Source organism: Dendrobates tinctorius, unplaced genomic scaffold (genome assembly GCF_039654945.1).
Source record: "Dendrobates tinctorius isolate UK_male_01 unplaced genomic scaffold, ASM3965494v1 ptg000254l, whole genome shotgun sequence".
Taxonomy (NCBI): Eukaryota; Metazoa; Chordata; class Amphibia; order Anura; family Dendrobatidae; genus Dendrobates; species Dendrobates tinctorius.
Window position 1 is genome coordinate 1,817,409 of NW_027361921.1, and position 13,102 is coordinate 1,830,510.

A 13,102-nucleotide genomic window follows, 5' to 3' on the forward strand; every position below is an offset into this window, starting at 1 on the left:
ATCAAGATTTTCTGTTTACTAAACAAGCTCTTTGACCAACTTGTCTACATCACAAAAAGATGTGATATATTGGAAAGACTGCTTAGAGAGCCAGGTGCGGAAAGTGGAGGCATTTCAAAATAAAATCCATTGGTTAAGTTGTCAAGCTTGAAGCAATCTTACTTCCTTTTCAGCATTTAGATGAGATTCTTAATCTCACAATTGCACTATCAGTAGGGCTGGAACAATGGCAAATTTGAGTTTGCACACAGGTAAAAGACCTGCTTTAAGATAGTAAGCTTATTCTTGAGAAGATGAAAACAAGGTACTGCTGAGAGTTGAACTCAGGATCTCCTGTTTACAAGACAGGCACTTTAACCAACTAAACCACAGCACCCCAATTTTCATGTGTGAATATTTATTATTCTGCTTTTTCTGAAAACTGCTATGAAAATTTGTAGCATCTAATGTGTAATTCCACTGGTTTTAATTTGTAATGCTTGAGCCCATCCTATATTCTCTAAAGAAAGTTATTTCATCTGATTCCTTTTAGAGCATTTCAAAAGCAAAATTTTTTTTTTTACTCAAATTCCACTGGTTTTAATTTGTAATGCTTGAAGCCATCCTATATTCTCTAAAGATACTTATTTCATCTAATTCCTTTTAGAGCATTTCAAAAGCAGAAAGTTTTTTTTCTCTCAATTACACTTTATTAGTGCTTTGGGAAAGACATGTTTGATGTCAAACAAAAGTGAAAGTCCTCTTTTTCGGCTAACAGCCCCAAACTGACATGAAGAAAGGAAAGCACTGCTGACATTCGAAATCAAGATTTTCTGTTTACTAAACAAGCTCTTTGACCAACTTGTCTACATCACAAAAAGATGTGATATATTGGAAAGACTGCTTAGAGAGTCAGGTGCGGAAAGTGGAGGCATTTCAAAATAAAATCCATTGGTTAAGTTGTCAAGCTTGAAGCAATCTTACTTCCTTTTCAGCATTTAGATGAGATTCTTAATCTCACAATTGCACTATCAGTAGGGCTGGAACAATGGCAAATTTGAGTTTGCACACAGGTAAAACACACCTGCTTTAAGATAGGAAGCTTATTCTTGAGAAGATGAAAACAAGGTACTGCTGAGAGTTGAACTCAGGATCTCCTGTTTACAAGACAGGCTCTTTAACCAACTAAGCCACAGCACCACATGTTCCGTAGGTGAATATTTATTATTCTGCTTTTTCCGAAAACTGCTATGAAAATTTGTAGCATCTAATGTGTAATTCCACTGGTTTTAATTTGTAATGCTTGAGCCCATCCTATATTCTCTAAAGAAAGTTATTTCATCTGATTCCTTTTAGAGAATTTCAAAAGCAACAATTTTTTTTTACTCAAATTCCACTGGTTTTAATTTGTAATGCTTGAAGCCATCCTATATTCTCTAAAGAAAGTTATTTCATCTGATTCCTTTTAGAGCATTTCAAAAGCAAAATTTTTTTTTTTACTCAAATTCCACTGGTTTTAATTTGTAATGCTTGAAGCCATCCTATATTCTCTAAAGAAACTTATTTCATCTAATTCCTTTTAGAGCATTTCAAAAGCAGAAAGTTTTTTTTCTCTCAATTACACTTTATTAGTGCTTTGGGAAAGACATGTTTGATGTCAAACAAAAGTGAAAGTCCTCTTTTTCGGCTAACAGCCCCAAACTGACATGAAGAAAGGAAAGCACTGCTGACATTCGAAATCAAGATTTTCTGTTTACTAAACAAGCTCTTTGACCAACTTGTCTACATCACAAAAAGATGTGATATATTGGAAAGACTGCTTAGAGAGCCAGGTGCGGAAAGTGGAGGCATTTCAAAATAAAATCCATTGGTTAAGTTGTCAAGCTTGAAGCAATCTTACTTCCTTTTCAGCATTTAGATGAGATTCTTAATCTCACAATTGCACTATCAGTAGGGCTGGAACAATGGCAAATTTGAGTTTGCACACAGGTAAAAGACCTGCTTTAAGATAGTAAGCTTATTCTTGAGAAGATGAAAACAAGGTACTGCTGAGAGTTGAACTCAGGATCTCCTGTTTACAAGACAGGCACTTTAACCAACTAAACCACAGCACCCCAATTTTCATGTGTGAATATTTATTATTCTGCTTTTTCTGAAAACTGCTATGAAAATTTGTAGCATCTAATGTGTAATTCCACTGGTTTTAATTTGTAATGCTTGAGCCCATCCTATATTCTCTAAAGAAAGTTATTTCATCTGATTCCTTTTAGAGCATTTCAAAAGCAAAATTTTTTTTTTTACTCAAATTCCACTGGTTTTAATTTGTAATGCTTGAAGCCATCCTATATTCTCTAAAGATACTTATTTCATCTAATTCCTTTTAGAGCATTTCAAAAGCAGAAAGTTTTTTTTCTCTCAATTACACTTTATTAGTGCTTTGGGAAAGACATGTTTGATGTCAAACAAAAGTGAAAGTCCTCTTTTTCGGCTAACAGCCCCAAACTGACATGAAGAAAGGAAAGCACTGCTGACATTCGAAATCAAGATTTTCTGTTTACTAAACAAGCTCTTTGACCAACTTGTCTACATCACAAAAAGATGTGATATATTGGAAAGACTGCTTAGAGAGTCAGGTGCGGAAAGTGGAGGCATTTCAAAATAAAATCCATTGGTTAAGTTGTCAAGCTTGAAGCAATCTTACTTCCTTTTCAGCATTTAGATGAGATTCTTAATCTCACAATTGCACTATCAGTAGGGCTGGAACAATGGCAAATTTGAGTTTGCACACAGGTAAAACACACCTGCTTTAAGATAGGAAGCTTATTCTTGAGAAGATGAAAACAAGGTACTGCTGAGAGTTGAACTCAGGATCTCCTGTTTACAAGACAGGCTCTTTAACCAACTAAGCCACAGCACCACATGTTCCGTAGGTGAATATTTATTATTCTGCTTTTTCCGAAAACTGCTATGAAAATTTGTAGCATCTAATGTGTAATTCCACTGGTTTTAATTTGTAATGCTTGAGCCCATCCTATATTCTCTAAAGAAAGTTATTTCATCTGATTCCTTTTAGAGAATTTCAAAAGCAACATTTTTTTTTTACTCAAATTCCACTGGTTTTAATTTGTAATGCTTGAAGCCATCCTATATTCTCTAAAGAAAGTTATTTCATCTGATTCCTTTTAGAGCATTTCAAAAGCAAAATTTTTTTTTTTACTCAAATTCCACTGGTTTTAATTTGTAATGCTTGAAGCCATCCTATATTCTCTAAAGAAACTTATTTCATCTAATTCCTTTTAGAGCATTTCAAAAGCAGAAAGTTTTTTTTCTCTCAATTACACTTTATTAGTGCTTTGGGAAAGACATGTTTGATGTCAAACAAAAGTGAAAGTCCTCTTTTTCGGCTAACAGCCCCAAACTGACATGAAGAAAGGAAAGCACTGCTGACATTCGAAATCAAGATTTTCTGTTTACTAAACAGGCTCTTTGACCAACTTGTCTACATCACAAAAAGATGTGATATATTGGAAAGACTGCTTAGAGAGTCAGGTGCGGAAAGTGGAGGCATTTCAAAATAAAATCCATTGGTTAAGTTGTCAAGCTTGAAGCAATCTTACTTCCTTTTCAGCATTTAGATGAGATTCTTAATCTCACAATTGCACTCTCAGTAGGGCTGGAACAATGGCAAATTTGAGTTTGCACACAGGTAAAACACACCTGCTTTAAGATAGGAAGCTTATTCTTGAGAAGATGTAGCATCTTGGTTAAGTTGGTTAAGTTGTCAAGCTTGAAGCAATCTTACTTCCTTTTCAGCATTTAGATGAGATTCTTAATCTCACAATTGCACTATCAGTAGGGCTGGAACAATGGCAAATTTGAGTTTGCACACAGGTAAAACACACCTGCTTTAAGATAGGAAGCTTATTCTTGAGAAGATGTAGCATCTTGGTTAAGTTGGTTAAGTTGTCAAGCTTGAAGCAATCTTACTTCCTTTTCAGCAATTAGATGAGATTCTTAATCTCACAATTGCACTATCAGTAGGGCTGGAACAATGGCAAATTTGAGTTTGCACACAGGTAAAACACCTGCTTTAAGATAGGAAGCTTATTCTTGAGAAGACAAAAACAAGGTACTGCTGAGAGTTGAACTCAGGATCTCCAGTTTACAAGACAGGCGCTTTAACCAACTAAGCCACAGCACCACATGTTCCATAGGTGAATATTTATTATTCTGCTTTTTCCGAAAACTGCTATGAAAATTTGTAGCATCTAATGTGTAATTCCACTGGTTTTAATTTGTAATGCTTGAGCCCATCCTATATTCTCTAAAGAAAGTTATTTCATCTGATTCCTTTTAGAGCATTTCAAAAGCAAAATTTTTTTTTTACTCAAATTCCACTGGTTTTAATTTGTAATGCTTGAAGCCATCCTATATTCTCTAAAGAAACTTATTTCATCTAATTCCTTTTAGAGCATTTCAAAAGCAGAAAGTTTTTTTCTCTCAAATACACTTTATTAGTGCTTTGGGAAAGACATGTTTGATGTCAAACAGAAGTGAAAGTCTTCTTTTTCGGCTAACAGCCCCAAACTGACATGAAGAAAGGAAAGCACTGCTGACATTCGAAATCAAGATTTTCTGTTTACTAAACAGGCTCTTTGACCAACTTGTCTACATCACAAAAAGATGTGATATATTGGAAAGACTGCTTAGAGAGTCAGGTGCGAAAAGTGGAGGAATTTCAAAATAAAATCCAATGGTTAAGTTGTCAAGCTTGAAGCAATCTTACTTCCTTTTCAGCATTTAGATGAGATTCTTTATCTCACAATTGCACTATCAGTAGGGCTGGAACAATGGCAAATTTGAATTTGCACACAGGTAAAAGACCTGCTTTAAGATAGTAAGCTTATTCTTGAGAAGATGAAAACAATGTACTGCTGAGAGTTGAACTCAGGATCTCCTGTTTACAAGACAGGCACTTTAACCAACTAAGCCACAGAACCACATGTTCTGTTGGTGAATATTTATTATTCTGCTTTTTCCGAAAACTGCTATGAAAATTTGTAGCATCTAATGTGTAATTCCACTGGTTTTAATTTGTAATGCTTGAGCCCATCCTATATTCTCTAAAGAAAGTTATTTCATCTGATTCCTTTTAGAGCATTTCAAAAGCAAAATTTTTTTTTTTACTCAAATTCCACTGGTTTTAATTTGTAATGCTTGAAGCCATCCTATATTCTCTAAAGAAACTTATTTCATCTAATTCCTTTTAGAGCATTTCAAAAGCAGAAAGTTTTTTTTCTCTCAATTACACTTTATTAGTGCTTTGGGAAAGACATGTTTGATGTCAAACAAAAGTGAAAGTCCTCTTTTTCGGCTAACAGCCCCAAACTGACATGAAGAAAGGAAAGCACTGCTGACATTCGAAATCAAGATTTTCTGTTTACTAAACAAGCTCTTTTACCAACTTGTCTACATCACAAAAAGATGTGATATATTGGAAAGACTGCTTAGAGAGTCAGGTGCGGAAAGTGGAGGCATTTCAAAATAAAATCCATTGGTTAAGTTGTCAAGCTTGAAGCAATCTTACTTCCTTTTCAGCATTTAGATGAGATTCTTAATCTCACAATTGCACTATCAGTAGGGCTGGAACAATGGCAAATTTGAGTTTGCACACAGGTAAAAGACCTGCTTTAAGATAGTAAGCTTATTCTTGAGAAGATGAAAACAAGGTACTGCTGAGAGTTGAACTCAGGATCTCCTGTTTACAAGACAGGCACTTTAACCAACTAAACCACAGCACCCCAATTTTCATGTGTGAATATTTATTATTCTGCTTTTTCTGAAAACTGCTATGAAAATTTGTAGCATCTAATGTGTAATTCCACTGGTTTTAATTTGTAATGCTTGAGCCCATCCTATATTCTCTAAAGAAAGTTATTTCATCTGATTCCTTTTAGAGCATTTCAAAAGCAAAATTTTTTTTTTTACTCAAATTCCACTGGTTTTAATTTGTAATGCTTGAAGCCATCCTATATTCTCTAAAGATACTTATTTCATCTAATTCCTTTTAGAGCATTTCAAAAGCAGAAAGTTTTTTTTCTCTCAATTACACTTTATTAGTGCTTTGGGAAAGACATGTTTGATGTCAAACAAAAGTGAAAGTCCTCTTTTTCGGCTAACAGCCCCAAACTGACATGAAGAAAGGAAAGCACTGCTGACATTCGAAATCAAGATTTTCTGTTTACTAAACAAGCTCTTTGACCAACTTGTCTACATCACAAAAAGATGTGATATATTGGAAAGACTGCTTAGAGAGTCAGGTGCGGAAAGTGGAGGCATTTCAAAATAAAATCCATTGGTTAAGTTGTCAAGCTTGAAGCAATCTTACTTCCTTTTCAGCATTTAGATGAGATTCTTAATCTCACAATTGCACTATCAGTAGGGCTGGAACAATGGCAAATTTGAGTTTGCACACAGGTAAAACACACCTGCTTTAAGATAGGAAGCTTATTCTTGAGAAGATGAAAACAAGGTACTGCTGAGAGTTGAACTCAGGATCTCCTGTTTACAAGACAGGCTCTTTAACCAACTAAGCCACAGCACCACATGTTCCGTAGGTGAATATTTATTATTCTGCTTTTTCCGAAAACTGCTATGAAAATTTGTAGCATCTAATGTGTAATTCCACTGGTTTTAATTTGTAATGCTTGAGCCCATCCTATATTCTCTAAAGAAAGTTATTTCATCTGATTCCTTTTAGAGAATTTCAAAAGCAACATTTTTTTTTTACTCAAATTCCACTGGTTTTAATTTGTAATGCTTGAAGCCATCCTATATTCTCTAAAGAAAGTTATTTCATCTGATTCCTTTTAGAGCATTTCAAAAGCAAAATTTTTTTTTTTACTCAAATTCCACTGGTTTTAATTTGTAATGCTTGAAGCCATCCTATATTCTCTAAAGAAACTTATTTCATCTAATTCCTTTTAGAGCATTTCAAAAGCAGAAAGTTTTTTTTCTCTCAATTACACTTTATTAGTGCTTTGGGAAAGACATGTTTGATGTCAAACAAAAGTGAAAGTCCTCTTTTTCGGCTAACAGCCCCAAACTGACATGAAGAAAGGAAAGCACTGCTGACATTCGAAATCAAGATTTTCTGTTTACTAAACAGGCTCTTTGACCAACTTGTCTACATCACAAAAAGATGTGATATATTGGAAAGACTGCTTAGAGAGTCAGGTGCGGAAAGTGGAGGCATTTCAAAATAAAATCCATTGGTTAAGTTGTCAAGCTTGAAGCAATCTTACTTCCTTTTCAGCATTTAGATGAGATTCTTAATCTCACAATTGCACTCTCAGTAGGGCTGGAACAATGGCAAATTTGAGTTTGCACACAGGTAAAACACACCTGCTTTAAGATAGGAAGCTTATTCTTGAGAAGATGTAGCATCTTGGTTAAGTTGGTTAAGTTGTCAAGCTTGAAGCAATCTTACTTCCTTTTCAGCATTTAGATGAGATTCTTAATCTCACAATTGCACTATCAGTAGGGCTGGAACAATGGCAAATTTGAGTTTGCACACAGGTAAAACACCTGCTTTAAGATAGGAAGCTTATTCTTGAGAAGACAAAAACAAGGTACTGCTGAGAGTTGAACTCAGGATCTCCAGTTTACAAGACAGGCGCTTTAACCAACTAAGCCACAGCACCACATGTTCCATAGGTGAATATTTATTATTCTGCTTTTTCCGAAAACTGCTATGAAAATTTGTAGCATCTAATGTGTAATTCCACTGGTTTTAATTTGTAATGCTTGAGCCCATCCTATATTCTCTAAAGAAAGTTATTTCATCTGATTCCTTTTAGAGCATTTCAAAAGCAACATTTTTTTTTTACTCAAATTCCACTGGTTTTAATTTGTAATGCTTGAAGCCATCCTATATTCTCTAAAGAAACTTATTTCATCTAATTCCTTTTAGAGCATTTCAAAAGCAGAAAGTTTTTTTCTCTCAAATACACTTTATTAGTGCTTTGGGAAAGACATGTTTGATGTCAAACAGAAGTGAAAGTCTTCTTTTTCGGCTAACAGCCCCAAACTGACATGAAGAAAGGAAAGCACTGCTGACATTCGAAATCAAGATTTTCTGTTTACTAAACAGGCTCTTTGACCAACTTGTCTACATCACAAAAAGATGTGATATATTGGAAAGACTGCTTAGAGAGTCAGGTGCGAAAAGTGGAGGAATTTCAAAATAAAATCCAATGGTTAAGTTGTCAAGCTTGAAGCAATCTTACTTCCTTTTCAGCATTTAGATGAGATTCTTTATCTCACAATTGCACTATCAGTAGGGCTGGAACAATGGCAAATTTGAATTTGCACACAGGTAAAAGACCTGCTTTAAGATAGTAAGCTTATTCTTGAGAAGATGAAAACAATGTACTGCTGAGAGTTGAACTCAGGATCTCCTGTTTACAAGACAGGCACTTTAACCAACTAAGCCACAGAACCACATGTTGTGTTGGTGAATATTTATTATTCTGCTTTTTCCGAAAACTGCTATGAAAATTTGTAGCATCTAATGTGTAATTCCACTGGTTTTAATTTGTAATGCTTGAGCCCATCCTATATTCTCTAAAGAAAGTTATTTCATCTGATTCCTTTTAGAGCATTTCAAAAGCAAAATTTTTTTTTTTACTCAAATTCCACTGGTTTTAATTTGTAATGCTTGAAGCCATCCTATATTCTCTAAAGAAACTTATTTCATCTAATTCCTTTTAGAGCATTTCAAAAGCAGAAAGTTTTTTTTCTCTCAATTACACTTTATTAGTGCTTTGGGAAAGACATGTTTGATGTCAAACAAAAGTGAAAGTCCTCTTTTTCGGCTAACAGCCCCAAACTGACATGAAGAAAGGAAAGCACTGCTGACATTCGAAATCAAGATTTTCTGTTTACTAAACAAGCTCTTTGACCAACTTGTCTACATCACAAAAAGATGTGATATATTGGAAAGACTGCTTAGAGAGTCAGGTGCGGAAAGTGGAGGCATTTCAAAATAAAATCCATTGGTTAAGTTGTCAAGCTTGAAGCAATCTTACTTCCTTTTCAGCATTTAGATGAGATTCTTAATCTCACAATTGCACTATCAGTAGGGCTGGAACAATGGCAAATTTGAGTTTGCACACAGGTAAAACACACCTGCTTTAAGATAGGAAGCTTATTCTTGAGAAGATGAAAACAAGGTACTGCTGAGAGTTGAACTCAGGATCTCCTGTTTACAAGACAGGCTCTTTAACCAACTAAGCCACAGCACCACATGTTCCGTAGGTGAATATTTATTATTCTGCTTTTTCCGAAAACTGCTATGAAAATTTGTAGCATCTAATGTGTAATTCCACTGGTTTTAATTTGTAATGCTTGAGCCCATCCTATATTCTCTAAAGAAAGTTATTTCATCTGATTCCTTTTAGAGAATTTCAAAAGCAACATTTTTTTTTTACTCAAATTCCACTGGTTTTAATTTGTAATGCTTGAAGCCATCCTATATTCTCTAAAGAAAGTTATTTCATCTGATTCCTTTTAGAGCATTTCAAAAGCAAAATTTTTTTTTTTACTCAAATTCCACTGGTTTTAATTTGTAATGCTTGAAGCCATCCTATATTCTCTAAAGAAACTTATTTCATCTAATTCCTTTTAGAGCATTTCAAAAGCAGAAAGTTTTTTTCTCTCAATTACACTTTATTAGTGCTTTGGGAAAGACATGTTTGATGTCAAACAAAAGTGAAAGTCCTCTTTTTCGGCTAACAGCCCCAAACTGACATGAAGAAAGGAAAGCACTGCTGACATTCGAAATCAAGATTTTCTGTTTACTAAACAGGCTCTTTGACCAACTTGTCTACATCACAAAAAGATGTGATATATTGGAAAGACTGCTTAGAGAGTCAGGTGCGGAAAGTGGAGGCATTTCAAAATAAAATCCATTGGTTAAGTTGTCAAGCTTGAAGCAATCTTACTTCCTTTTCAGCATTTAGATGAGATTCTTAATCTCACAATTGCACTTTAAGTAGGGCTGGAACAATGGCAAATTTGAATTTGCACACAGGTAAAAGACCTGCTTTAAGATAGTAAGCTTATTCTTGAGAAGATGAAAACAAGGTACTGCTGAGAGTTGAACTAAGGATCTCCTGTTTACAAGACAGGTACTTTAACCAACTAAGCCACAGCACCCCAATTTTCATGTGTGAATATTTATTATTCTGCTTTTTCCAAAAACTGCTATGAAAATTTGTAGCATCTAATGTGTAATTCCACTGGTTTTAATTTGTAATGCTTGAGCCCATCCTATATTCTCTAAAGAAAGTTATTTCATCTGATTCATTTTAGAGCATTTCAAAAGCAAAATTTTTTTTTACTCAAATTCCACTGATTTTAATTTGTAATGCTTGAAGCCATCCTATATTCTCTAAAGAAACTTATTTCATCTAATTCCTTTTAGAGCATTTCAAAAGCAGAAAGTTTTTTTCTCTCAATTACACTTTATTAGTGCTTTGGGAAAGACATGTTTGATGTCAAACAGAAGTGAAAATCTTGTTTTTCGGCTAACAGCCCCAAACTGACATGAAGAAAGGAAAGCACTGCTGACATTCGAAATCAAGATTTTCTGTTTACTAAACAGGCTCTTTGACCAACTTGTCTACATCACAAAAAGATGTGATATATTGGAAAGACTGCTTAGAGAGTCACAATTGCACTATCAGTAGGGCTGGAACAATGGCAAATTTGAATTTGCACACAGGTAAAAGACCTGCTTTAAGATAGGAAGCTTATTCTTGAGAAGATCAAAACAAGGTACTGCTGAGAGTTGAACTCAGGATCTCCTGTTTACAAGACAGGCACTTTAACCAACTAAGCCACAGCACCCCAATTTTCATGTGTGAATATTTATTATTCTGCTTTTTCCGAAAACTGCTATGAAAATTTGTAGCATCTAATGTGTAATTCCACTGGTTTTAATTTGTAATGCTTGAGCCCATCCTATATTCTCTAAAGAAAGTTATTTCATCTGATTCCTTTTAGAGCATTTCAAAAGCAAAATTTTTTTTTTTACTCAAATTCCACTGGTTTTAATTTGTAATGCTTGAAGCCATCCTATATTCTCTAAAGAAACTTATTTCATCTAATTCCTTTTAGAGCATTTCAAAAGCAGAAAGTTTTTTTCTCTCAATTACACTTTATTAGTGCTTTGGGAAAGACATGTTTGATGTCAAACAAAAGTGAAAGTCCTCTTTTTCGGCTAACAGCCCCAAACTGACATGAAGAAAGGAAAGCACTGCTGACATTCGAAATCAAGATTTTCTGTTTACTAAACAGGCTCTTTGACCAACTTGTCTACATCACAAAAAGATGTGATATATTGGAAAGACTGCTTAGAGAGTCAGGTGCGGAAAGTGGAGGCATTTCAAAATAAAATCCATTGGTTAAGTTGTCAAGCTTGAAGCAATCTTACTTCCTTTTCAGCATTTAGATGAGATTCTTAATCTCACAATTGCACTATCAGTAGGGCTGGAACAATGGCAAATTTGAATTTGCACACAGGTAAAAGACCTGCTTTAAGATAGTAAGCTTATTCTTGAGAAGATGAAAACAAGGTACTGCTGAGAGTTGAACTCAGGATCTCCTGTTTACAAGACAGGCACTTTAACCAACTAAGCCACAGCACCCCAATTTTCATGTGTGAATATTTATTATTCTGCTTTTTCCAAAAACTGCTATGAAAATTTGTAGCATCTAATGTGTAATTCCACTGGTTTTAATTTGTAATGCTTGAGCCCATCCTATATTCTCTAAAGAAAGTTATTTCATCTGATTCCTTTTAGAGCATTTCAAAAGCAAAATTTTTTTTTTACTCAAATTCCACTGGTTTTAATTTGTAATGCTTGAAGCCATCCTATATTCTCTAAAGAAACTTATTTCATCTAATTCCTTTTAGAGCATTTCAAAAGCAGAAAGTTTTTTTCTCTCAATTACACTTTATTAGTGCTTTGGGAAAGACATGTTTGATGTCAAACAGAAGTGAAAGTCTTCTTTTTCGGCTAACAGCCCCAAACTGACATGAAGAAAGGAAAGCACTGCTGACATTCGAAATCAAGATTTTCTGTTTACTAAACAGGCTCTTTAACCAACTTGTCTACATCACAAAAAGATGTGATATATTGGAAAGACTGCTTAGAGAGTCAGGTGCGGAAAGTGGAGGCATTTCAAAATAAAATCCATTGGTTAAGTTGTCAAGCTTGAAGCAATCTTACTTCCTTTTCAGCATTTAGATGAGATTCTTAATCTCACAATTGCACTATCAGTAGGGCTGGAACAATGGCAAATTTGAGTTTGCACACAGGTAAAACACACCTGCTTTAAGATAGGAAGCTTATTCTTGAGAAGATGTAGCATCTTGGTTAAGTTGGTTAAGTTGTCAAGCTTGAAGCAATCTTACTTCCTTTTCAGCATTTAGATGAGATTCTTAATCTCACAATTGCACTATCAGTAGGGCTGGAACAATGGCAAATTTGAGTTTGCACACAGGTAAAACACCTGCTTTAAGATAGGAAGCTTATTCTTGAGAAGACAAAAACAAGGTACTGCTGAGAGTTGAACTCAGGATCTCCAGTTTACAAGACAGGCGCTTTAACCAACTAAGCCACAGCACCACATGTTCCATAGGTGAATATTTATTATTCTGCTTTTTCCGAAAACTGCTATGAAAATTTGTAGCATCTAATGTGTAATTCCACTGGTTTTAATTTGTAATGCTTGAGCCCATCCTATATTCTCTAAAGAAAGTTATTTCATCTGATTCCTTTTAGAGCATTTCAAAAGCAAAATTTTTTTTTTACTCAAATTCCACTGGTTTTAATTTGTAATGCTTGAAGCCATCCTATATTCTCTAAAGAAACTTATTTCATCTAATTCCTTTTAGAGAATTTAAAAGCAGAAAGTTTTTTTCTCTCAATTACACTTTATTAGTGCTTTGGGAAAGACATGTTTGATGTCAAACAAAAGTGAAAGTCCTCTTTTTCGGCTAACAGCCCCAAACTGACATGAAGAAAGGAAAGCACTGCTGACATTCGAAATCAAG

General features: G+C 34.6%; 2 non-coding genes across 2 annotated transcripts; both read right to left on the reverse strand.

Moving 5' to 3' along the window:
* Window positions 1-10,816: 10,816 nt before the first annotated feature.
* Window positions 10,817-10,890, reverse strand: TRNAT-UGU (transfer RNA threonine (anticodon UGU)). Its single transcript has one exon. It is a non-coding gene; the product is annotated as a tRNA-Thr (tRNA).
* A 726-nt stretch (window positions 10,891-11,616) lies between these two features.
* TRNAT-UGU (transfer RNA threonine (anticodon UGU)) lies at window positions 11,617-11,690 on the reverse strand. The gene has a single exon. It is a non-coding gene; the product is annotated as a tRNA-Thr (tRNA).
* Window positions 11,691-13,102: the final 1,412 nt, after the last annotated feature.